At 36.8% G+C, this 25,690-nt stretch overlaps 1 pseudogene; it reads left to right on the forward strand.

Moving 5' to 3' along the window:
* Positions 1-19,694: 19,694 nt before the first annotated feature.
* LOC115863623 (elongation factor 2-like) lies at positions 19,695-23,990 on the forward strand (annotated as a pseudogene).
* Positions 23,991-25,690: the final 1,700 nt, after the last annotated feature.

Genomic DNA, 25,690 nt, shown 5'->3' on the forward strand with positions numbered 1-25,690 from the left:
TCTGACTGGAGGCTGTTGACATGGGGAAACTGGAGGCAGGCTAACTAGAAGTGGGGCATCCTATGGGATTGGTTTTAGGGGCTTATTTGGCTTTCTCTGGTGGTCCCAAGTTAGAAGTGTAGGCAAAAAATAGGGGAGCTGGATGTCACTGACAAAGCCCTGACTGTTCTGGGATGATTTACTACAGAGGCTGTGGTTTGGCTTCCTGTGCTGTTTGGTGCAGAGACTGTGAGTTGGAATTCTATTTTTATATGTGATCTGGTCATTATCCATTTGTATATTCAGTCCCTCCACGCTCATAAAAATTTAGTCAGGTAAATTTAATTTTACTCTCTTATTAGGAAAAACTGAGATATGGAGAGATTTGGAAAGGTTAAGTATTATATTCATGAATACATAATTTGTTAATGAACCCTCATTCACTGAATTTAAATCATTACAATTTATTAAGCACTTATTATACACTGGTCAATGGACTAAACAGTTTGCATATATATGTTATATTAATCCTCACAATAACACTGTGAAGCATTATTGTTTTCACCATTTTCCAGTGGAGGAGACTGATGCTCAAATACATTAAGTACCCTTCCCTTCTCAAGGTCATATCTAGGAGCCCATCTGGAATTTAATCCCACATCTAACTGATTTAAAATCTATGTTCCTTGGCACTTTATTAAACTGTCTGATAATCTCCTGCTTTCATCACTATATCACTCTATTTCACCTTAGTTTGTATCTATGTACATTACCATCTGGACTCTTTTCCTAGGTACTTATAGGATCTTTGTGTGAACAGAGATAATTAAAAGTCTTTTCTGTGTGAACTGAAGGGATTCAATCCACTGTCAAGGATGCTGGAAAAACTTTGGCTTTAATCACAAACCAAAGAAATGGATGAGATACCTGGGCATGTAAAATTACATAGTGAAGGTGGAGGGGTGAAGAAATGGTTGAAAATACAGTGAAAGAATACAACCAAGAGGGTATGAGTACCTAAAAAGGATTGCTTCTCTTAATAAACTAATCAAATAGTTTGCATGGAAAATCAATTATTCAAACATCCCTGTACTGATTGTTAGTAAGATGGTTCATGGTTAACTGGACAATTATTTTTCTTTCTTTTAAACTTGTTTTGTGGAATTGAGACTATATTTCTATTTTTTTTCCTTTAGGAAAAAACTAGCCTAAGGAATTGTAATTGTTGAGCCCCAAAATTACACTTGTGACAAATTCCTTGAGAGACTTAAAAACTGAGGATTTTTGCTAGTGAAATTATGTTAGCCAGTGTTAATTATGTGTTAATCACCCTTAGTATCCCACTGCTTTATGGAGCTCAGTTTACTCAGTTTATGCTCTCAGAACAACTTTTTTACAGGCAAGGATATAGCACAGACACAACAGAAGAAGACATTCATGGGGAAAGGTCCAGAGATCTCAGGCATAGATTTCTTTATTCTCCCATCTCTGGGTCACACAGCTACTCTTGGTCTGTATAGGTCTGCAACCACTACATGTGCACATCTCAAGCACCCAGGAAACCCAATCTGTTCATGATGGAGATCTCATAATGAACTCCTCATAATAGGCATATTCTAGGTATGTTGCCAGCCTTTAATTTGTAAGTCCCCTCCTGCAGGCTCTACTGAAATTAAGTACAATTATAAATCCAATTATTATTACTAAACAGTGCTGGCAGGCTGATACATCCTGTTTGCAACAATTCACAGGCCCATGGTTTCAAAACATCTTTTATCTTCAGTTAATGCATTCCATAGCATTGGCCAAGGGTCAGTAGCTCTGTAGGTAAGCTTCAATTAATCCACACCAGCTAAGATGAACCCATTATATGCATGGCCTATGGACACAGCAACTTTTAAACTAAATGCTCAAGCCTTTTTCCATAATAGAGATAGCAAATGAGTAAACATCCCCTCTTGCATCTATATATCATTTCATGTATAGCTCTTTCCATCTCAAATCTGTTCAATTTCTGGAAAAAATGGTCTAATTACACCTTTCCTTCTTCCCCACTCATTCACTCCTGGGTTTCTTGCTACCGAAATTCTGCTAGTGTCATTTAAGGTATATGTTCATGTTAAGTTCACTTATGACCTATTGGCATGGACATTTTTTTCTAGCTTTTATCTCATATAACTTCTTAAAGCTCTTTAGGTTGTTGGCGCCTTCTTGAAACTCCTTTCTCTTGGTTTCTATGATCCCATTCATTTCTGTTTTTCCTGCGATTTTTCTAGAAGTTCTTAGTGTTAATTTTCTTGGCTTTCATTGTCAACATTCCTTCTTGTTGTTGTGTGATCTCATCCACTACCAGCTCCACAATGTTAATATCAAAAAAAAAAAAAAAAAAAAAAAAAAAAACCTCTAGTTCCAGTCTCAAACTTTCTCATAGATTTTGGACAAACATACATTATAACCATTAAAAACCACCCATATATAAAATTAAAAGGCATCTCTCCTCTAAACCCTACTGGTTCTTCCTCATATAGACTCAATTTAATATAATGGTGATAACATTCTTTCATTCCCTCATGATAGAAACTCGGGAGTTATTCTAGACTCCACCTTCTCTGTTACTTACCACATCCAATTTCTCACCAAATTGTGCTATTTATGCCTCTTAGATATCTTTTGGTTCTTTCTTCTCCTCCCCATTTCTACTTCCTCTGCCTTAATTTAAAAAATATTAACCTTGATTACTTCAGTAATGAATCTTTAGTAATCTTCTCCATCTTTTTTGCCTTTCTTCCTATTAACCCTCCATGGCATGGCACTGGACTGTGGCTATCAGATCACTAATATCTTCCTATGAAAGATTCTAAATGGTTAAAAAGTGGTCTTGCTTATTTTTGTATCTTCAGTGCCTAATATATAAGGTATATTCAATAAATGAATACAGAGTTTAGAAAATATGTATAGAAAATGATGATCTGCTACTGACATGCTCTAGAACAATGTTGTTCAAAAGCCTTTTCAATGATAGAACTGTTCGATAATGCAGATGCCACTAGCTACCTGTGGCTACTGAGTGCTTGAAGGTGGCTAGTGTAGTTAAGGAACGGAATTTTTAATTTTAAAGTTTTATATGGCTAGTGTCTATAGTATAGGACAGCACAGCTCTAGGAAATTGCTCTTTAAAAATTTTGTATTTAATTAACTCTTAAGTGGAATAAATTAAAAGCAGTTTTCTCTTTTGCTCCATTAATCACCACTTAAAACTAAAATTCTGGAGATGTTCTCTCACACACTGTTCATTCAAGAAATATTTTTGAACACTTAAGATATGCCATACATGTGGCTTCAAAGAGAAATAAAACACATAATTTCTTCATTCAAAGGTGCAGCAGGAAAACACCAACTGGTAATGGAATTTGATTTTGGAACTGTTGATATTTGTGGGTATTTTGAAGGGTTGATTTAGATAACAGTGGGGAAGAAGATTTTAAATTATTTTTTCTCTTCCTCCTCCCACATCTAGATTTTGAAGTAGCAAATGGGAGTGGACTTGTCAAAATTATACTTGTGATCCCATTTTGGATCCCACTGTCTACTGTTCCTGAAGGTGGTGATAAATTTTGCTGGTTTCTTTGACCTATGTAGTTTTCATTATGTCTCCTCTCTTTTCTACCCTCTATTTTATATCTGCTTGATATCTCAACTGCTTTTAGATTTATTAATTTCTTTGCATTCTATGATCTGATGTCAAAGATAACCCAATATCATCCCTCTGGCTCTAGACAATTCCATTAAACTGTGTCATTCATTACAACTGGCTGTTTGTGGTATGATAGCAAATTTTCAATCACTATGATAGCATTTATAGCCAAGATAATTTAGATTAGTTAGCAAATATTATGCCATGAGATCATGTACAAAATGATATCACTAGGGCCCAGATATGTAGTATATAATGTATTTCTTATTTATTTATTTAACATCTTTATTGGAGTATAATTGCTTTACAATGGTGTGTTAGTTTCTGCTTTATAACAAAGTGAATCAGCTATCCATATACATATATCCCCATATCTCCTCCCTCTGTCTCCCTCCCACCCTCCCTATCTCCACGCTCTAGGTGGTCACAAAGCACTGAGCTGATCTCCCTGTGCTATGCGGCTGCTTCCCACTAGCTATCTGTTTTACATTTGGTAGTGTATATATGTCCATGCCACTCTCTCACTTCGTCCCAGCTTACCCTTCCCCCTCCCCGTATCCTCAAGTCCATTCTCTACGTCTGCGTCTTTATTCCAGTCCTGCCCCTAGGTTCTTCAGAACCATTATAATGTATTTCTTTACCCACTAATTTGAACACTTATTGCAGAAAAATGCAATAAGAAGCTCTTGGCATAATATCTTTGTAATAAATTCCGGATGCTGCTTGTTACTTTTGATTTTCCTATTCTCCAGATGGCTACATATTTGCACTCTATTTTTCTGTTATTTCTCTGAGCACAGATTTCTTACTGGGTGCTATTATTTATTTACTTTTATTTATATCTTTGGTTTGTCTTGCAGCAAACAGAAACTGTTCCTCTTAACTGCTAATTTAAGAATAGGAAATTAGTGGAGAGCTTAATTTTCCAGTGTGACTTAATATTTTTCAAGAGCTATACCACTGGATGAATTTTGATTTCTATACTGAACGTTAACAATTTAAATCATTTAGTAGTGAAAATTATATAATTCCTAGAAAATATACTAAGTATTGCTTGTATTGAGATCTTTCCTAAATCACAGTAATTTAAAAAATCCAAACATTTATATTTTAAAATCTTTCAAAAATAGATTAATGAAAGCATTACTTACTTTCTTGCCCCCCCCAGTGGCATAATGACAACCTCATAGTGACATCCACTTTGATTTTCTTTTTTAAAAGTATAGGAAGTATACCTTTCCATACAAAGAAATCACTCTTGTTGAATTATTGCCCAATCACTGAGTGGGAATCTGTTAAGGTGCATTACTGTTTAGAATGAAACATGTAATAGGAAACCTCAGCATATTATTAAATTTTTTCAACTAATGGCTTAAAGCTCTAGTTAAGAGGGAAATAAATCTTCATTGTCAAACTTCACCCTATTCTTCTTTATTTTCTTATTAGTTTTAGTCTCATATTTCCCTTCCCTTTAGATGACTTACTGGGCTCTGGTAAAGAAGGTAAGAAGAGGAACACTGAGTGAATAATGGGTGATGGGGTGTGAGTAGAGGCAGTACATTACCTGTTTTCAATTTAGTGGTTGAGGACCTCCAGGGGGATAAAATGACCTTTTGCCGAGGTCATATTCAAGGGAGAGTTAGTCTTTCCATTTTTATTAAATTTTAATTTGGTAGCTCATATGAACAAGAATTCTTTCTTATTTAGCAACATATGGTTTGTATTAATTCAGTAGCTTGCATTTGGGGGAAGATCATTTAGGGAATCTGGATGAATACAAATCAGCTATATGCTCTGGAGGCTCCATGCCAAGGCACGGATATCCTTTAGCAAAAGCAGAAAAATCAGCACTAGGTAACAATTCTCAGTAGAATTTTATAAGTATCCCTTGTGGGAAAACTCAGGATTCCTCTCAGATTATCCAATCTTTAAACCCTTTGAAGAATTTACATTAGAAGAATAAACAGCTTTTACTCAGTGTCTTTAAAATCTCTAAACTAATGTTAACAAACACTGAGTAGTTTCTTCATTATTCAAATATAACCTCAGAAAAGTTGATAATATTAGAGTCTTTCTTATAAAGGCAATAAATAAACCTCTGGAAAGGTCATAGTTTATGTATCTTAATACCATATTAATCAATGTAACTGAGTTGTCAACACTTAGTTCCTTAATAGATAATAGATTTGAAATTCTTTGTTGTCGAGGGGCCTAGAGTGTATAAAATTAGCAGGAAGAGCCCTTATTGGCTTGTACACCTAGGAGCACTGTATCGGTGTGTGTGTGTGCACGCGCGTGCACACGTGTTTGGGGAGAGGACATGAGGGGTTAATACTAATATCTGGGCTGGAGAAATATATTACTGCCATCCTGAAGTGAAACTTATGGTTCCCTTAGAAAAACTCTGCTAAAAGGTGGTTAGATTCTACCGGCAGAATGCTTTTATTGATGTAGAAAGCATAGCTCTTAGTCTACAAACTGAGCTGTGTGAAGAATACCACACTTAAAATTTTCCTCTAAATCAACTGGATTCCAGCTTGGTGGCCCCATCCCACCAGTTTAGCAGGAAATTTACTATTATTCAGTCTTGGTATCGTCTCTGTCCTGCTCCCCAAATGGAATCAAACCATTCGTGCCAAGTATCTGGGGTCTTTGGATGCACCAGAGCATCTAGAAATGTAACTATTCCACCCAGCAACCTCCTTCCATGTGTCCTCTGGTCCACTGGGAGTCCCAGGCTTTTCATGGGCCTCGTTGATTACACAGGTCTTCTGGCTAGATGCCCCTAGGAGTGTGGAAGCTGAGTGCAACTGGAAGTCCTCATGCCTCTGATGCAGTCTCTCTGACTGCACCCAACAGTCATCCCCCCAACCCCCAGGTCTGGTCATCTCCTTGGTTGCTGCCACAGCCTTCTTGGACTCACAGACTTCCTCTATCACCAAGTCTTGGGGAATACTTCTATCTACCATATTGATCTTACCTTCCTCTCCAGGACACCCCAAGAGCTAAAGATCAAAGTCACTACAGGCTGCCTCTGCTCTTCTCCAGGCTAAAAACCTTACAACAAAGAACTACGAAGTCTTGTTATGAGATTAAAATGGAAGAAGGGGGTGAGGGAGCATATGGGGAGAACACATACAAGTTAATATTTCAATAGATTTATCTGATAGAATAATATTTTTAACAAGCATAGTGTTATTTGGGGGAAAGGTGGATGTGATTTGGTCACTTGGGAACCTAATCATCCTTTACTGTAAGAGCAGTTCCTAAGAGGGGTATTTATATCACTGGTGACAACAAGATTAATTTGTGACCATCCCTGACCATACTTATAGCTAAGTGATTATTTTAATATCTAGTAGAAAATATATATTAAAATGTGAATTGGTGTAAGTTACTTAAATTACAGCATAGGGAGTACATGAACCTAATAACAAAAAAACTGATGGTGGTATACAAATGATCAGATGTGAAATAATACAGTATGACCTTGTTTCTATGAAAAATTATGTTCCTAAATTCAAAATCACAATTAAATTATGTTCATAATTGAGAATGTCTGTAATTCAGATATTCCAAGAAAAATGTGAAAATGCTTTACTACACAGGAAGTATTCTTAGCTTTCAACACACAGAACTTTATAAAATACAAGTGGTCTGTTTTGCATATTCTACTATGACATTGTTAAAGGAGTAATCACTTATAGTTCACTTATGTCAACTTGATTCTTCTAGTTTTGAAGACAGTGTATCATCATTTCAGCCATTTCCATTATTATTGCTCTTTTTCATTTTTAAACAATTATGGTTTTAAACTACTGATCAATATTTTAAATCAGCTAATTGTTTTAATAATGCAACGCTCTATTAGAACAGCTTAGACTATGCTATGTAAAAATTCACAAACCACAGTGATTTAATGAAACAAAGGCCTCTTTTTTAATGATGTCACAGTGATGTAGACAAGGGAGTTTTCCTGAGTGGGTGTTTTTTAAGAGATGGCCCAGGGACCCAGTTTCTATCACTGTAGCTCTAAGATGCAGAACACATGGCTTCCAAGGTTGCTGTGGAAAGGAAAAGAGGGCTGGAGGAGCAAATGGAATGTTTATAAGGTCAAGGATTACTCTAATTTAGTTTTCCTATGTGCCCAAGAAGAGAAAATTATGCAATGAACACATAGTGTTGACTCTACCACAATCCCCAAATATAATTCAGAATAGTTAAGATATAAAAGAATATTTAGTCAAAAGTGCTTCATTGTGCACTTAATATTTATTGCTGACAAAAAATGTTATTTAAGAATGAATAAAACCCCACACTAGGCTTATTGTGGTTAGGTTTAGAAGCTATCAGAAGCCTGCTTTTTTTTTTTTTTTTTTGTGGTACGCGGGCCTCTTACTGTTGTGGCCTCTCCCGTTGCAGAGCACAGGCTCCGGACGCGCAGGCTCAGCGGCCATGGCTCACGGGCCCAGCCGCTCCGTGGCACGTGGGACCTTCCCGGATCGGGGCACAAACCCGTGTCCCCTGCATCGGCAGGCGGACTCTCAACCACTGCGCCACCAGGGAAGCCCCAGAGGCCTGCTTTTTATTCAAGCAAGGCTGTTCTAGCATATTTCAATTTTGGAAAAACAAAGGCTAATCTTTTTGGGAGATAATTCTTTGTAGGTGCAGATATATCCGAAGTGATCAAAATAAATTCGATTTATGAACCAATACTTTTTCTTATAGTAGCTGTGCCTTATCATATCTCATAATTATCTATACATGTTCCAAAAGTGTTGAAAAATGAAAAGGTTACATTTTAGGTGGGAGAGAAATAATTTTATAAGCAGGTGCTTATCTTTTTACATGGAATGACTGGAAAACCTAGCACATTAGAACCTAACTCTCACAGTGAAGCAATCTCAAGTTCAAGTTTACTTTTGTTAACAAACAGATTCTCTGGTTCCAGGGATTGCAAATGTTCTATATCCTCTAGTAGTTTGAATGATTAATGAAGATAAGTGATGTACAACGTGGGTACCTGAAAAAAAAGAATATCTAGGTGAAAGTGATTTTTCTTTTCATTTTCTAACTCATTAAGTATGGTTCCCTGAATTAAAAGACGTCTGTTTAAAAAAATTTATGATTTCCTTTCTCAAAGAGAAATTATATTATTTATATTATATACTATTTTCTCTACCCTACAGGATTTAGGTATTCCATTCAGAATGTAAATATGTCATCGCCTTAGGTGACATTCCTTTGCAATTTGCATGTCTATTACTTTTTCCTATGTGATAACATGATTCTTCTATTACTTTACTGTATAATAACTCTGCAAAAAATGTTTTTTTTTTATTAATGACTGATGGCTAAACACTTTTCCTATATTAATTTGCTCTCTCTCCCTCCAGTGTGTATGAGCATGAGCCTGTGTGTGTATAGGGATTGCCAGTTCCAGGTCCTTTGTTAATGTTTTCTGTTTGTATGTTTCATTTTTTAAACCAATTTTTCTAACTATTTATATATTAAGCCAGAAACTACTTTGTTACCCACATTTTAATAATCTCTTCCTGATTTGAGTGATATTTTTTATAGCAAGTGGCTTTAAATTTTTGTTTAGCCGTATCTTCTCTAGAACATTGTGTGTTTTGCTGCTATGCTCAGAGGCCTTTCTCATCTTATTTTTACATCAACAGTTTCCTCTGGCTGTTGTTTTTCTTTTACATTTAAGCTTTAAATCTATTTAATTTTGAGACTAATTCTGTAGTCTCAGAGACTTTGTAATCATTTCCCCTGATTCCAAAGTTCAACCAGGTTTACATTTTACAAATGGAACATATTGCACAGTTTATTCTTATTTTAAAGTCAATAGCATATTAGAGGGTCCTGAGAACTCTTTTCTTACTTCTGTTTCACCCTAGGAACACTGGCCCTCTTTAGCAGGAGTACAGCATGGTGGTCGACTCCAGGGCTAAATCTGGTGCTGCACTGTCAGCTACATGACACTGGCGAGTGCTTTCTCCTTTGCAAAATAGGGCCAGTAATGGTACCTAGCTCACAGGTTGTTGTGAAGAGTAAATGCATATGTGGTATGTTTTAAGTATAAGCTATCATTTTTGTTTTCCTTGGGTCAAGATCCCTCTATTTCATGAGTCAGTGATATCTCCAAATAAACGGAAACTTTGGGAGGGCAGTGGTTATTCTCATACTGTTCTTGCATTCCACAAAATGTCTATCAGAAATAGGTAGAAGTGATCTATAAATAGTTATGAAAATTCTAAAAAAGTAAAATCAAAAGGCACATTTCTTCAGGAGCAAAAGCTATCTCACAGTAAAATGGAATAGTATTTTCTAATCAATAAAGAATTTCTTCCATAAGAATTTTAAAAGTCAAATTTATAAGAATTTGTTATTTTACATTGGAGACAAGGTAGTTAATGAATATGAACGGCAAGTACTTTATATTTTGTCAGCAAGTGTTTCTCAGTACACTCACTATAAAATCATTTGATGTGACTCAGAGGTGAAATAATAATTTAATACATGATATTGACCTATGAAATAATTTAACGTCATAAAAACTGACTTGATTTGCTTGCCGTTCTTTATGTCTCAAGTAATTGCCAAAAGGTGAAAGCTCATTTCTCAGACAAATTCAGATACAGTACGAGATATCTTTATGAATATATGTGTAGAAACTGGCTTTTTCAGTACTAATTTGATTTGTAGAAAAAGATGACATTTAATCTTTCTGAAGATGTGCTCAGCTTTAGTAAAACCATGAGATGTAATATTTAATGCATCTTAATCTGTTGAATGTAATACAGACATAAAGTCAATAGAACTCCATCAAAGAAAGAGAGAAGAGATTAGGAATCAGAGGAATAGAGTTTAAAGATTTATAAAAGAAACTATTATAGGTATGGATAGAAAAAAATGTAGAAAAATGCCTTCTCTTTTTGCAATTTTCATTACTATTTTGCAATAGCCTCAACACTGTCACAAAACAATCTATTGTATAAAAAAAATAAAAGGATTAGAAAAACTACGCTGTTTGTGAAAGCAACACTCAAGGCAGGATTTATATAAGAGTACAGGGAGAAGGAGTAGGTAAATTTGTTTTGTGATGAGAAGTAAAAGGAGACATTATATATATTACACTATATTACATAGAGACTTAAGGAAAGGAAGACTAAAAAGAATGTGTAAGGGATGACAGCATGGAAGTAAGGCTCGTTTTTATGACTGGTGTGGCTGGAATATAAAACATGTGGTAAAGAGGCAAGGAATATTTTTATTTTCATGGACATGTAACTTCTAGGCCTTGTGTTAAAATTCCTTGGTATTACTAAAAATATACAAGATATAATCAAATTGATGAATACCTTGAGGGTACAGAATATGTACCCTAGAATATTCTTTTGTACCCTAAACAAGTAGCACTGTGACACAAACAAGATACGAACTGAAAATTGTGAAACGAATCAATGAATGGATGAAATGAAATAAACTAAGAATTATCAAATATTAAAGTGAAGTGGATCTTAGAAGGTAATTCTGTCCAGTCTCTAGACATTTTCTAAGTTCTTCCTATACAATACTTAAATGATTTTGTAGCTTCTCCTTAATCACTTTTAGTGATATAATGCTTTCTACCTCACAACATAGCTTTGCTCACTGTTGGAAAAACTGGAATTATTAGAAACATCCCTGCATGACTGACAAAATATTCTTCCTCTTGGTGTAGAACCACCAGCTATGAGTTTGCCTGCCATTTTTGGAATAGGGCCTCTAGGAGGGTCTGCTTGGTCTTCCCTATCTTCTCCCCAAATACATCACCCCCCAAATTATAGTGAGGGCAGCTATGCAAATAGACAGCAATTTTACCCTGGCCATAACTGTGGCCAGGAATAGAAAGCAGGTTCAAACTAGTCCAATAATAATATCCTGACTTCCTAGCAATAAGGAAGGCCAATATTTGATTGGGTCAGATACAGGCACTTGGTCCAAGTAAGGCCAATTAAAATCCTCCCGAGATAACTGGAATCAAATCTGAGAAAAAGTCAACATTTCTTTGGTGGCTGAATCTCTACAATATAAAACTCAGGAGGTGTCAGCAGCCAAGATTTCTGAAACACAGAAAACGTCAAGTTGTAGAAGGAAAACTAGAACAAGTACGAAAAGAATATCTGAGGCTGAGGCACAGAGAATGCTGATGGCATCTGAGTCCCTGTATTCCTGCTTCTCTTACAGATGGATTGCTGATATTTCCATTAATTAACCAGTGTCTTTTCCATAAACACTCCTTTTAATGTTGTAGTTTTTCCTCGTTTTTTTTTTTGTGTGTGTGTTTTTATGTTTTCATTTCTGCTTATGCTGAATTTCTCTCATCTGAAACTAAAGAAGAACCAATATAATTGGCAATCTGGCTCACAGGCCCAGCCGCTCCACGGCATGTGGGATCCTCCCGGACCAGGGCACGAACCCATGTCCCCTGCATCGGCAGGCGGACTCTCAACCACTGCGCCACCAGGGAAGCCCCTGGTTTAGTGATTTTAGAACGTTAGTCTCAGTAGTGATTGGTCATCCTTCTGGTCAGTCAAGTTCCAAATCTCTGATTACTGGCCTTGGCCAGGATCCTGACTCTGATTCCCATTTGCTGCCTTGCTTGATGGTTTGCATTTATACTCTGTGCTCTTTACTGGCTATATTTAAACTGGTTTAGGGATTTAGAAGCTATAAAGATAGAATATTTGACATAATTTTTGTTTGAACCATAATGTTAAATGAGCTTAAAAATCTCAGCTTACGATAGGGTAAAAAGTTGGAGGAAAAAAATAATTACTTTTGAATATTATAACAGTTTATGAAGTACTTCCCATTGTCAGATCTTTTTTAAAAAATCTTCTTTGTGAAAAGAATGTGGATTTTAACATTTAGATTAGAATAAAATAAACCAGCTGAATTATAGATAAAGCCAGTGAGAGTAAACAAATAAATATAGTGTTCATAATTACTGGAAGAATATCAGTATATTTGCACTGTTTACTGCAAAGAATGTGTGAATGAATCATGGCTACTGAAATGATTTAAGGTAAAGTTGCTTAATATTTTTATGAGAATATGAAAGAACAGGAAAGTAGCACATTAATTCATAGTCTTATCAAAGCCATTAAAATAACACGGATACAAAAACAAACAGCATCTTACAAAGATAAAATCTATAAATACATACAACTTATTAGGTTTTAGAAGAGCAGATGCTACTTTCTGTCACTGACTTTAAGGCTTTAAATTTTGTAGGTGTTGGCTATGAGTCTCTAAGTTGTCTAAATGCTGACTTTTGATATTGTTTGTGGATTTGGGCAATGGGTGGCTGATTTACATGCCTAATTCCATTAAAAATATTTTTCTTCAAATAAAAACACTGGATAAACTAGGAGAAGATCTTTGTAACGCATATTAATAACAAAGGACTATATCTAGAACTGTTGATTAAAAAAAAAAAAAAGCACAACCCAGCATGTATTTCCCCATGTTTATACTCTAGAGATACTCTAGTATAATTCACAAAGAAAAGTATAAAGGAATCTTATAGAAGACTTAGTTACAATAGGGCAAATATTTGAAAAAAACTGAAATGGTCATCAACAGGAAACTGAACAGAATTCTGTACAGCAGTGAAAAAGAATGAAATACAGCTATATGTAACAACAGATAAATCTCAGAAACGTACTAAACAAAAAAGTTGTAGAATGATTTGTAGGGTATAATATCATTCATATAAAGATGTAAAACTCTAAACCAGTATTGTAGAGTATATTGTTTTGAAATACATATGTAATAAAAATAAACTGAAACCATGGGGATTATATATTTGATGGTTGTAATTTCTGGTGAGGGAAGAAGGGAACTGTGACCACTGAGGAATACACTGGAATCTGAATGTTACCGTTAACCACTTACTTCTTAGGCTGCATTGTAAGATGCAAAGTTTTTTTTTAATATTGCTATGCAATATTTCACAATATTTAAAACAAACAATTACAAATAAAATCATGAGAGGAAATGGCTAATATGAGAAGGTTTTCTGTCTAGAAAGATAGGTAGCTCAGAAATTTTGTGTTTTAAACAAAATTTGAGGAATATAGTGATTTGCCAAGATGCCAGCCTACGAGTGGTGAAACAAAAGGAATTCTACATGTCATATGCTATTCAGGTTTGGAAACAAGCAAAAATTCTAAATGAAAACTGAAACAAAGCCAATGCCAAAAAGCATGACTAGAAGGAGGGGAAGGTGACAGTCCCAAACCAAATCTGTAGGATTATAAGCTGATTGCAGGTATTTCATTCTTTCATGCATTTTTTTTCATTCACGCATCCTTTCATTTTCAACAAGACCTTTTGGAACCCCTCCAATGTGCCAGGCATTGTGATAGATCTGTGCTGTCCAACATAGTATCCACTAGCCATATATGGTGATTTAAATTGAAATTAATTAAAATGAAATACAATTAAAAATCTATTCAGCAGTTACATTAGCCACATTTCAAGTGAATAGTGATTCTAAGAGATCATGTGGCTTAGTATAATGCTTACCATTTTGGACAGCACAGATTTGGAACACTTTTGTCATTGTAAAAAGTTCTATTTAATGGTACTATTATAGATGCTAGGACGACAGCAATGAAAAACCCAGACTCTGAATTTTAATGGAAAAAAGAGGAAATAAAGGAAACGATTATAAACTTGTAATATATGTTAATAATGAGTCATTAGAAGAAATATAGTAGAGTAAGTGGATAGAGAGTGAAGGGGGTGATCTGATGCAGGGATTTTCATAAGGAATCATAGCAATGGAAGGAAAGGCATTTCCATTTATTGGGAGGGAACTGAAAAGAAAAAAATGTGTGGCTTCATAAATGCCAACAGAAACAACTGTTTTAAGAAAAGAGCACAAGAATTTTACAATTGTAATCAGAAGCAATAAATCAGGAAGGAGAATGTTATGAGCTCCCTGGCACAAGTAGAGGGATAAGACAAACCAGTAGAGGGATACCCTGCATTGTCAGAACAGGAGGAGGCCATGAAGGGCACAGATTTGTTTGGTGATATTAAATTAGAATATGTCTGATTCCTTCTAATTCCTCTCTGAAGCAGGGGGTGATATTTTTCAAAAGAAACAAATTGGAAATAGATAGTTTAAGAAGATGTAAGGTTTGAAACAACTGATGTCTAAACTTTTTTATCCTAAAATTAACTCTCCCTTACCTACCCTTCTTATGACTCTATTCCTCCTCATGACCCAATTTCTAGAACCAAAATATTCATTGTTTTCCAACTGAGTGGAACCATTCCAGCTTTAATAACCTAGCCCAATTCAAAAATCATATCTGTAATTCTTTCATCCCCTCTTCCAGTAGCCTATCTAATAATGTAGCTCATGTCCCGTCCTCTCAGGAATCTGTGTTTTTTGGTAGTAGTGCACTGATAAATATTTAATAACCACATCTCAAGACAAAAACAAAAACGGAAATAAGACCTGATTTGTGGCATTTGCTGATTTTCATGGTATAAATCTACTCACCATGGTTGATTTCAAACTACCACGTGGTCTCAACTGACTTGCAAAATTAATGAAAATTTAACAATCAGCTTTCTGGCAAGACCTGTGAAGGGCAAGTTAACAAGCTAGTTGGCCATGGTGAAAAGAGCCTGAGGGTTTCTGGCAGCAGGGATCAGGCCCAGGCTGATAGGATGCTTCTGGATGAATGTCAGCTGGAATGCTCTAGACCTTTTTGTTGTTATTTTCTGCTCTTGCATTAGGGCTGGTTCTAGAGTTAATTATTTACAATTACTCTTTCTGGGCCATTCTTAGCTCATTCCTGCTTTAGGACTTTTGCATCTCAGCTCTTCCTGGATGACTCCTCCCTAAGATCTTTTGGCACATTCTCTCAGTTCATTATACTCAGCCGTCGTTTCTCAAAGAGGACTTCTCCCTGATACCCTCTTTAAAATGGACTCCCTCCCACCTCCACGCTGTCTCCTCCAATCACTGCTCTGCTTTGTCCCACATGTTATGGTATGTTTATATTCATAATCATTGTCTAAAAATTTTTCTAAGTTCCATTGTGACATGTTCTTCTATATAGTTTATTTATAGTTTATTTCTTAATTTCCACAAGCATGAGAATTTTCTAGGTATCATTTTTTTCTTTTCTTTTATAGCTTTATATATTGTAAGCTTTTTATTTCAAGATAATTATAAATTCACAGGAAGTTGCAAAGAAATATACAAGGGGGTTTTCTGTCTGCTTCACCCACCATCCCTCAATGTTAGCGTCATAAGTTACTATAGTACAATATCAAACCACAAACCATAGAGCTTATTCAGATTTCACCAGTAATACATGCACTTATTTGTGTGTGTATATATAGCTCTATGAAATTTTATTACACGTATAGCTCTGTGTAAGAACCACCCTGATCAAGATACTTAACTGTACATCATCATAACACTCCCTGATGTCACCCCTTTCCCACCTCTAGCCCTAGACAACCAATGATTTGGTCTCCATCTCTATAATTACGTTATTTCATGAATAAAATGGAATATGCAATACAAATCTTTTTGAGATTGGCTTTTTTTCACTCAGCATAATTAATATGGGGTTCATCCAAGTTGTTGAGTGTATAGAGACTCTGTTCCCTTTTACTGTGGGGTAGTATTCCACACTACAGATGTATACAGTTTGTTTCACTATGTACCACAGAAGGTCATCTGGGTAGTGTGCAGGTTTTGGGTAGTATGAACAAAGCTCCTAAGAATATTCTTGCATAAGTTTCTGAGTGAAAATAAGTTTTCCTTTTTCTGGGATATATGTTTAAGAATGCAACTGCAGGGTCATATTGACAAGTCATTTTTAGTTTTAAAAGGAACTGCTAAACTATTTTCCATAGTAGCTATATCATCTCACACTCTAACCAGCAGTGTATGAGTGACCCAGTTTCTCCACATCCTTGCCAGCATTTGGTGTTGCAACTATTTTTTTGTTTGTTTCAGCCGTTCTGATAGGTGTATAGATATCTCACTGAGGTTTTAATTTCTACTTCTTATTGCTGAGAATAGGTTGTGGGTTCTAGCTCCCCACTGGATCTTCACTGACACCTCCTTCACCGGGAGAGGTAGGAGTGCCTAGTCATTGCTTCAGACATGGATGCCACTGACACCACAGAGAGGGTGTGGCCTCATTACTGCTGGACTGCAGTACAAGTTGTGACTCACTATTAAGCTTGCTCTGAGGCCACCCCAATGGGGAAGACAAGAGGTACTCACTAGTGCTGTTGGGAGGTGTGGAAGTCCAGTCTCCCCACACAGTATCCACTGACGCTGAGATGGGGGAGCATTGCCTCCAACCAGTGGGGATGGAAGTCCTGGATTCCTACAGGACATCAGAGTCTTCTGACATTACCCCAGCAGGAAATTGGGGGTGCCTCGTTTCCACCTAGCAAGAGTGGAAATCATCTAGGCTCCTCACTCTGCCTTTGTGGGGTCAGTTTTTTCTGTGGTGTTTGGCTGGAGTGGAGAGGTTATTATCCAAATTTATTCTCTCTTGCTAAGCTGCCCCTTTCCTGATCCCTTGGCTAGAGAGAGCAGGCTTTTTTCAGAGCGTTATTTGGTCTGCATGCATTGGCATATCTGGATTTCTGGTTTCTTTAGCTTCAGGTATGGGATGTATCAGACAAAAAGAAAATCTTGGAAACTCACCACCTCATTGTTCCTCTGATCTCAAGGTGCCTAGCCAGTCTGCCTTCTTCTCTCCACCTTTCAAAGTCTTATGATTGTTTTATATATAATATCCAGGGTTTTTTCTTGTATGTAGAGGAAGGAATGGGGATAACTACATTCACTCCATCTTCCTGAAAGTGGAGGTTGAGCACACTGAATTTTATGCTTGCTTCTGTATTTTCTGTATTGTTATATTCAAGATAGTTTTTTTCCTGAACTTTTTCACTAATTCTTTCTTCAGTCTTGTCATACCTGCTTTTAAATTGAACCAGTGAGTTTAGAATTGCAGTTACATAGCAGTTTGCAGTTCATGGATTTCTAACTAGCTTCTTTTCAAATCTGCAATATCAATTTACATAATTTTTAGTTCTGAAATTTAAAATGTTGATGTTATATTTATAAACATGTTAAGCATAGTTGTTAGGTGGTTTATATCTGGTAATTTCACACTCTGCAGTAACTTTGGATCAGTTTCTGCTATCTTTCCTTTTCTGTTGACTTGTGTTATCTAGTCCTTTTGTGTGCTGGGTTCCCTTTGAGTTGTGCTGGGTAAGAATCACCTTAATTCACTTTCGTCACGTGAGATTTTGAGGCCATTACTGCAATCAAATTACATTGGTAATTCTCTCTACCTCTGTATATATTTGACTTGGTGCATAATAAAACATATTTTAAAAAAAGGAACTAAGGGAATGTAAAGAAGAGATGACAGCAAGGTTTAACTTTATCATATGAAACAATGTAGGTTCTAGAATTCCCAAAGGGCTTTGAGCCCACAGCTTCAATAATGAATACTAAATTATCTAGTACTCAGGCCCAGTGTCTGTTTAAGCTAACAGCAGAGCAGGGGATCAAAGATGCCTCTTTAATGAGAATTTTTATATTTTGTTTTCCTAAATAGGTTCATAGAAGTCATCACAGGAAAAAGAGTATATTGTTGGTTTCCTTACATTTTAACATAATTTAGTATTGATTTTTACATATATAACTTGCATACTATTAGAAACCTATCCTGACGTTACCAGTTCTTGAGTTGACAATTTTTAGTGTAATTAAAACTAATTTTGCTTCATGATAGTTAAATGTTTTTCTTTTTAATTAGGTTTCAAAGGACTGTAAATAATCATGCCTGAAAATAAGATAATTTCCTATTCTTCCACTGGAGGAGAGCAAACAAAGAAAGGTAAGTTTATCCTTAAGTGATTTTCTTTGAAACTAGGTCAAAGATAAATGTGACTCAGGTCACTCACAGAAGACAGTTGTTAAGGACAGTAGTGTTCTCCAGGACCAGGGGTCACAAAACCAAAATTTACTGGGATCAGGAAGGTGAGGTAAGCAAAAGGAGTAAATCAGTTTAAGGAAAACCTACTGTATTGGATTATAATCAATTTCTTATATAATTACTACTGAACTACAGTAATAAGCAGTACCATAGGTAGGTAGTACAATGGTCTGCTGGAGTCAGCTCTTACTAGCTCATGTGAGCCAATTGTATACATCTCTTCTCAATTCCACTCCATTGACTGGTTGAAATTGGTGGTCAGGTGGTTATTAAAATTTTACCAGCACACCACTGAAGAGAAACATACAAAATGAAAAATGAAAAAAAAATACTTGTATAATTCTATTTTAAAAATTGTATTAGATTTTACCACATTACTTTGCAACTTGGGCCCCTTTTGCATCTTTTATTCTGCATCATGTTAGCAATATCATGTCTTTGCCTGATACAGAACAGAGGTCAGTAAATTATAGCCCATGGGCCAAATCTGGTCAGCAGCCCTTTTTGTACAGCCCAAAAGCTAAGAATAGTTTTTACATTTGTAAAGGGTTGTAAAAAGAAACGAAAGAAACAAAACAAAGACGAATATGCAACAGAGACAGCATGTGACTCACTAAACCAAAAATTTTTACTACCTGGAACATTATAAAAAAAAGTCTACCAATCCTTGGTATAGAATTTTGTCTCAAATACTTAACTGGGAAAAATAGTCTTCATATGAGTTATCCATTGCTGCCCTAAGGCCATGTAACAACCAACCACAAAAAATGCAGGTACATAGAGCATCATAAACATTCATTTTAGCTCACTTGTACTGGGTGGTTCTCAAGTGGGCCCAGGAAGGCTCACTCACACAACTGCAGTAAGCCACAGGCCAGCTAAGCATCATTACAGATTTTGCTCATTTGAGCTGGGCCTTCACAGGCCTAGGGTGTTGGCTGGCCACACTGACTCAGCCCTGCACCATGTTGTCTCTCATACTCTTACAGCAGCCTGACCTCGTGGTGTACGAGGGGGAACAGAAGGTCACAAGGCCAAGGCTCAGAACTGGCACCCTATCATTTCTGCTATATTTTATCAGCCAAAGCAAGTCATAGGCCCAGCCTAGAGTCAAAAGGCAAGGGATTAGACTCCACCTCTTAGTGGTAGATGCTGCAAAGTCACATTGCAGAAGAAGGTGAACACTGGAAGAAGAAAATTAGTGGGGCTATTACTGCAATCAAAGCACTACAGTCTCATTTGGGCTATAAAAGAAAGCAGTCATTTAGTATTCCAAACATAGTTGAGGATATCACACAATGGATTTCATGTAGGATTACGAATCTTGCGTAGGATTTTTAGTGGCTTAGCACCACAGTTACTTTCAGAATATTTCAGTAAGTTTGTTTTTTAGCTCTTTATTCATTCTATCAATATTATTTGACAAAATTGATGTTATTTCATTTTCACAGATTTTGTGTAGTGATGTTTAAGCAAAAACTTCTCATGTCTGGAAAATGACTTCAACCTCAGATTAGGAAAATGCACTAGGTTTCTCACATAAAACAATTTTCCCAAAGATACAATTTGGAAAGAGATAGGATAATCAAATTATACTTGTGCCTATCTCATGTTTAAATATTTGTAAAGAACTATTGAAAATTTTTGGATTAATTATAATGTTAATTAAAAACTAATAGTTTGTTCCAAGACTTCAGAGAGCTGAGCTGGTGATTTCCCTCTGAATAACCTGACAAAGACTCTTTATTTTGTCCTGGAACATAAAATGACCAGTCCATACTGGATTGCAAGCAAAAGCTCTTGTGTGTAGTACATTAGGAGAAAGTTAATCATGTTAAACACGACAGGACACCTACTTTCCGTCTATGCAATGGAGAAATATACAGTCAGATAAAACCACACATCACATTATACAGTGGAATCTAAGGGTTCTTTGATATAGGTTATTCCTGCAAATGCATACAAAATGGAAATACATCTGGCTGGCTAACTGTGTGGAAAATAATATGGTTAATAAATTGTTTTTTGAAATGTACTTAGTAAGTTCAGGATATTTGTATTTAAATGACATTAGGACCAATATTTGGAACGCTGGCATAAACAGTGATTATCAGTTAAAATTAATTTCTATCTCTTTGGCATCATACCATCATTAAGCTCCCTATCCTCTTTGTAACACAACAACAAATACTATAAAGAACATTCAGCTTATCAAGCAAAGCATTGAGATGTCCATGTTCAAACTACAGAAACTTAGCAGTCTTAGCAAATTTTAAACTTTTAAGCCCAAAGCAATCTTTGCTGGATGATGTATTGAACCTAATTACGTACCAACCTTTGAAAAGGTTCGTCATTAACATCACAAGAAGACAACCTCAGATCTTATTTATTAACTTCTACCAGATGATATTCAACATAATAATACTCTTCTTCACGTCAAAAATAAATCCTTTCCTTATATTGTGTAAATCACCCTGCAACTACTGTGGTTATATCAAAATTCTTATTATACTATAAATAAGCTTAGCAAACTGGATGATTATTCTGTGCTCTCAGTTGAAATAAAAAATAAAACAAATTATTAAACTTTCCAATTGTTCTGTAGAGTCACAGCCATATCTTAAACATGCTGACCAACAGTATTTTCACATGACTCCTATTTACAAACAGTTAGCTCTGGGATACTAATTTCTATTACAATTAAAAGTACATTTTTACAAACTTACCGCCTATAATATTTGGATACTCAGGCAACATATTCACTAAAGTGCATTTCATGGCAGCATCACTTATTTACTTGTATTAAGATACTGATAATGCCTTAATTTTTCTATGTATTGTTTTTCATAATGCATCCTTTCCATATAAAAGGCAGAGACTGTATAATATTGTTTTTTTAGAGAATAGCACCTTTCTATGTTGAAATAGGAAATATTTCATACATGTAAAAATATCTGTAACATATATGTAAAGGACAACAAACACTGATAAAATCGAGTGTCTGTGCACTCATAATGCACATTAAGAAACAGTACACTGTGTTCTCTCATCTCTTCCAAATCACATTTAGTTTTATATATTATATGTAAATATGCTAATATACCTTTATTATAGTTTTACATATTTAATCTCATAATTTTAACTGTCATTAATTCACTAATATTAGACAATCTGAAAATGAATTAATATTTTTACTTTCTTCTATTGTTTAGTCTAGATCCTTTAGTACTCTGTTAAATGTAGGCAATAAAAATGTGCTCACTTATCTCCCTGTTCCTGATTTTTAAGATGAAACTTTTAATGTTTCACCACTAAATATGATTTTTTTAGTATTTTTATAGTTTACTATAAACTGTGAACATGTATTGAATTTTATTTATTTCATTTGGTTAAACTTTACATGTATTGATACAATATTGTTAATAATGTTTTATTTTTATATCCTCTGTATGCAATATTTCTGCTTTACATTCATAAGTTGTATTTGTTTCTTCTGTTTCTTCTCTTTTGTCTTGATTAATTTTGCCAGATGTATTCATTGGTGCTATATTTTTCAAAGTGGTAGTTTCTCACCTTTTAAATAATCTCTAGGGTTGTTTTCTTGTTGTTGTTGGTTTGCTTTCTGTTAATTTCAGATATTATTGCCCCCTTATCTTCCTTCTACTTTCTTTGGGTTTGTTTTCCCATATATTCTTAATTTGGATGCTTAAATCACTAATTTTCAGCCTTTTTTCTTTTCTAATATAAATTTCTTAAAGTTACAAATTTCCCTTCACATATCATAGAGATAATAAAAAGGACTGGATGTCAAATCAGACTCACATGAAAATTGACTCATCATGCAGAGATTCACTCAGCATGTGTAGCTTTATTCAGTGCTGGTATCAATAATACTGTATTTAACTTTAAAAACTTGAATTATAATTCATACGCTACCATAAAAATTCACCTCTTTCAATTGGGTATTTTCAGTATAATCACAAGGTTGTGCAACCATCACCATTATCTAATTCCAGTACACTTTCATAACCCCAAAAAGCAGCCCTATACCATTAGCTGCCACCCCCCCACCCCAGCCCCTGGCAACCACAAAGCTACTTGCCTTTCGGTAACATCGTGGGCCTGGTGGGTGTCGACCAGTTCCTGGTGAAGACAGGCACCATAACGACCTTTGAGCATGCCCACTACACGCACGTGATGAAGTTCAGTGTAAGCCTGGTCTTCAGGCTCGCTGTGGAAGCCAAGAACCCGGCTAACCTGCCCAAACTGGTCAGGTGGAGGGGCTGAAGCTGCAGGCCAAGTCGGATCCCAGGGAGCAGTGCATCATCAAGCAGTCGGGGAGCACATCACTTCAGGTGCCGTTGAGCTGCACCTGGTGATCTGCCTGAAGGACCACACATGCATCCCCTATCAAGAAATCCAACCATGTCATCTGGTACCGTGAGACCGTCTCCGAAAAGTCGAATGTGCTTTGCCTGTCCAAGACCTGCAACAAGTGCACTCCGTTGCACATGGAAGCGCGGCCCTTCCCCAATGACCTGGCGGTGGACAGCAGGAGCGCGGTGTCCACCCACCAGGAGGTCAAGTATTGGCCTGGCCAACTACCTGGAAGAGAAGTACGAGTGGGATGTGGCCTAGGCCCGCAAGATCTCGTGCGCCGGCACCAGCCCCGATATCCCCACCGACATCACCAGGGGTGTGCAGTCCCTCAACGAGATCAAGTACAGCGTCGTGGCCGGCCTCCAGTGGGCGCGCTGTGCCAAGAGAACACGCGGGGCGTGCGCTTCGAGGTCCTAGATGCGACGCCGCCCGGGATGCCACTCAGATCGCCCCCACCGTCCGCCCGGCGCCGCCTCCACGCCGCAGGCTGACAGCCAGCGCGGGTTCCTGGAGCCCAGTACCTTGCGGAGAGCCGGGGTCAGGAAGAAGTGCTTGGTGGCGTCCTGTACAGAAGCGGGGCCGCGTCTTCGAGGAGTCCCGGGTGGCCCGCACCCCCATGTCGTGAAGGCCTACCTGCCCGTCAGCGAGCCCTTTGGCATCACCGCCAACCTGCGGTCCCACACGCGCGGGCGGCCAGGTCTTCCCCCGTGTGTGTGTGTGTGTGTGACCACTTTCAGTCCTGCCCAGAGGCCCCTTCGCCAACACCAGCGCCCAGCCAGGTCGTGGCGGAGACGCGCAAGAGCAGAGGCCTGAAGCAAGGCAGTCCAGCTGCACAACTTCCTGAACAACTCACGGAGCAGCATCTGCTCCGTCGTGAGTGACTGCAGCATCGAGCCGCGAATTCTCCTCAAGATACCGCGAGAACGTCCGGACGCAGTGATGCTCCGCCTACGGGATTTTAGGTTCCACTCGGTGCCACCTCTCAACGTTAACGCCTGATAACCCTTTCTGCTGACATTTATATCAGGACTTCCGAGGTAACAGAATTGCCCTCACAGCAGGGATTTATTTGGCAAGTGGAGGGTGTCGGGAGGGGGGATGGGAGACCGTTTTGGACTTTTCATAGAAATGAATTGATAAAATATTTGGCATTGTGTGTCTGCCTTCTTTTAAACTGGAATTCTGTCGAGATTATTTTTTTGTGGTGGAGTAATATTCCGTTGGATGTATATTCCACATATTTTTTTTTTTTTTTTTTTTGCCGTACGTGGGCTTCTCACCGCTGCGTTCTCTCCCGTCGCAGAGCATAGGCTCCGGACGCGCAGGCCCAGCGGCCATGGCCCACGGGCCCAGCCGCTCCGCGGCAGGCGGGATCCTCCCGGACCGGGGCAGGAACCCGCGTCCTTTGCATCGGCAGGCGGACTCTCAACCACTGCGCCACCAGGGAAGCCCCCCACATATTGTTTTATAAATTCATCAGTAGATGGGTGTTTGGGTTGTTTCCACTTTAGGACTATTATGAATAATGTTGTTATGAATATTCAAGTACAAGTTCTTATGTGGGCGTCTATTTTCATTTCTGTTGAGTCTACACTTTGGACTGGAATTGCTAGGTCATTTGGTAACTTGATATTTAACTTTCTAATTGCCAATTTTTTTCCAAAGCAGCTGCAGTGTTTTATGTTCCAAATGGCAATGTATGAGGATTCTAGTTTTTCTACCCCCTTGTCAACACTTATTAAATTTTGTTATTTTTTTAAACTTTATTATAGCCATTTTAGTGGGTGTGAAGTGACATCTTATTGTGGTTTTGATTTGCATTTCCCTAATCACAAATGATGATCAGGATTTTTAAATATGTTTACTGTCACTTGTATGTGTTCTTTGGAGAAATGTCTCTAAATCTTTTGCCCATTTTTAAATTGGGTTATTAGTCTTTTTCTGTTCTTGAGTCATAATAATTCTTTATATCTTTTAGAAACTAGACCTTTATTAGATATGTGATTTATGAATGTTTTTGCTCACAGTAGGGGTTGTGTTTTCTCTTTTTGGGGGAGTTTATGTGAGTTTTTAAAAATTGAGCTACAGTTGATGTACAGTGTTTCAGGTGTACAGCAAAGTAATTCAGTTATTTTCACTTTCTTGACAGTGTCCTTTGCAGCACAAAAATTTTTATTTTCATGAAGCCATTTAATTTTTTAAATTGCTTGTTCCTTTGATGTCATATTTACCCCTTCATTTTCTTATAAGAGTTTTATAGTTTTAGCTCTTGCATTTAAGTTTATGATCCATTATGAGTTAATTTTTGTACATGGTTTGAGGTAGAAATCAAAATTCATTCTTCTACATTCATATATTCAGTACTATCTGTTGATAAAAAGACTATTCTTTTCTCATTGAATAGTCTTTGCACCCTTATAAAATTCAACTGACCGTAAATATGGGTTTATATCAGGAATCTCACTTCTATTTCATTGATCTACATGTTTGTCCTTATGCCAGTACCACACCATCTTGATTATTTAGATTTGTAATAATTTTTGAAATCAGGAAGTATGATTCCTCCAACTTTGCTCTTCTT

Source organism: Globicephala melas, chromosome 13, assembly GCF_963455315.2.
Source record: "Globicephala melas chromosome 13, mGloMel1.2, whole genome shotgun sequence".
Classification (NCBI taxonomy): domain Eukaryota; kingdom Metazoa; phylum Chordata; class Mammalia; order Artiodactyla; family Delphinidae; genus Globicephala; species Globicephala melas.